The following is a 2,748-nucleotide window of genomic DNA, read 5'->3' as shown; positions in this document are numbered from 1 at the left end:
TATATAAAAGGATGTGTAACCTTTGGTATTTTTTCACACACATTTCATATCCTTTCTTCGTCTCCTTTTACTCTAAAAAACAAAGATGAATGGCCAGTAACAATCCATTCATAGTTGTGCTTCTTTATCCCAATTGTCGTATGAGAAATGGCGACAACGGGGTGACATTTGAGTGTCAAGATCCGATGTTGATTCGCACTCAGCGTGTGGAGACGTTGTCAGGTTTGAAGAGATTGATATTGAGCAAGCTCGGTGGCACACAAGCGAGGCAAATTGGAAGGGGTGGCGTATAGGTTGCTGGCACCCATGGGAAATGGAGTCTTCCGGTTTCGACTATTCCGACTTCACGGGGACGAGCATGTGCGACTGATATTCAACATTCATGGGAGAATCATGTGTGAACAAGTAATGGAGTTGTCTGCCGAGGTGGGTCATGGTGGTAGTGGGGGTTCCGTACACGAAACCTATGTGCAGGATAACCGACCTCTCACACCACCGCCCATTCATGTCGCGATTCCGGAGCATGAGGCAGAGGAGGGTGAGGAGGAGTCGCATGAGGATTACGTGGCGGACAGTGCAGACAGTGAGTCTTCCGATGGTGGCGATGAGGATGAGTTTGTGCCGGAGACACCTGCAGGGACTGTGCCGCACCATGTGCTGCCTCCACCTCACCCGATTCCGGCGCTATCGGCTGTGCCAGGTCACTATCACAACCTAGATCTGGATGCCATGCATGAGAGAATCCCGATTTCTGACACCTGTGGAGTGGATTACAACCTAGACGACGGTGTGAAGTTTCGGGTCGGACACAGGTTCAGAAGCCGAGAGGTCGTGCTTCAAGGTGTGAAGAACTACAGTATTCGCAGGAGTGCTGAGTACCGGGTGATCGAGTCCGACCGGTTGAAGTACCATGTGCAGTGCCGTCAAGCCGATAGTAGGTGTCAATGGAGCCTCCGTGTGGCCCTTCGTCAGAATCTTAGATACTAGTAAGTTCAAGTTTAATTGTGAATTTGAGTAGTTTTGTATGATATGTTATTTTGGTTATAGATGTTGTGTAAGAATAAATTTTTTGTTGTGATTAGGGAGGTTCGGAGGTTTGGTGGACCACACAGCTGTTTGGTACTCACCATATCTCAAGACCATCGTCAGTTAGATAGCAGTCTCATCTGCAGAGTCATATTGCCCTTGATTCAGTCCAACTCGTCTGTCAGTATCCCGGTCTTGCAAGGTGCGGTCCAGGCAAGCTATCACTTCAAACCCTCACACAGAAATGTGTCGATGGCAAAGCAGAAGGCAATTGCACGGATATACGGTGATTGGAAAGAGTCCTACAATAAGGTGCCGAAACTGCTTCAAGCACTGCAGAGCTGTTTCCCCAGCACCATATGTGACCTACGCGTCAAACCGTACTATGAAGGACACCTCATGGTGCGCGACTGCTGCATGTTCGACAAAGTATTCTGAGCTTTTCCGTCATGTGTTGAGGCCTTCACGCATTGCAAGCCATTTGTCTCTGTAGACGGCACGCATCTGTATGGCAAGTACGGTGGAGTGTTGCTTATAGCGGTGGCGCAAGACCGAAACAGCAACATACTGCTAATCGCTTTTTCCATTGTTAAGTCTGAGAGCACCGAGTCATGGTTGTTCTTTCTTACTAATTTAAGGCGCCATGTCACCCCACAAGACGGCTTACAGGTTATATCCGACAGATCTCAAGCCATCAAGGCCGCCTTAAACTCCGATGATAGTGGGTGGCATCCCCCTGGTGCTGTCACGGGAGGCCTGGCGCCGAGCAGGTGCTCCACCAACGCCCACATCTCCGTATGGTACCACATACCAAAATCACGGAGGAACCCCCGACGGGGTTACCGTGTGCGCGTAGGTCTAGGTGGTACGCCACGTCCTGCAGGGTGATAGTGACCTCATCCCACGGGAGATGAAACGTGTGCGTCTCTGGACGCCATCGCTCCACCAATGCCGAAATCAGGAAATTGTCAAAGGTAAAATCCCCGAGGGACACGGTGTCGCCGAATCCGGCCTCAGTCAGATACGGGACGATGGCGTCCGGTGGAGGTAAAGTATGGCTCACTCGCCGGGGTAGTAGAAGGCGAGGCCTCTGAAGAATGAAAAACAAAATTATTTTAGCCTTAAGAATACAATGTTTCAACTATCTAGCCTACACATGTCTCTACATTACATATTCGATAATAGGCAAATCCTAACTACAGCGTTACAAATACTAACAACATAGCACAGGAATAACAGAGTTCCAAACTAATAATAATTATGTCATACCAACCTAGCACAAGCGGATAGAGAGTTCTAAATTAAGCCTACAGACCTAAATCCTAACTCATATACCAACGTTCCAGATATTCATGACTACCCTAACAATAGCAACATCATTAACTTTAACAAGCATAACGAAACTAACTTTGAAGTCGGCCGCCCCGGTGTAATGTGTCGTCTCATTCAGCCTATTGATGTCCCCGTCATTCCCCGCTTGGCGTGCCATCACCGCTACGGTCAAAAATATAGTTAGAAATGGTCAAAAGAGGTGAGAAAGATGTTGACAAAGTCAAACTGGGCTCCAGAATATTACTATAAACGACTTCTATATATAAGCGCGTACGGGCCATATCTCCTTTACAGTGTAAACGAGATATGACAAGGGAATTTAAATCGGTAATTTGTCGTAAAAATATTTATTTTTGGTTAATATTATATTTATTTTATTATTAAAATAAA

The sequence above is a fragment of the Arachis ipaensis genome, chromosome B07 (genome assembly GCF_000816755.2).
Source record: "Arachis ipaensis cultivar K30076 chromosome B07, Araip1.1, whole genome shotgun sequence".
NCBI lineage: Eukaryota > Viridiplantae > Streptophyta > Magnoliopsida > Fabales > Fabaceae > Arachis > Arachis ipaensis.
This window is presented reverse-complemented; position numbering follows the sequence as displayed.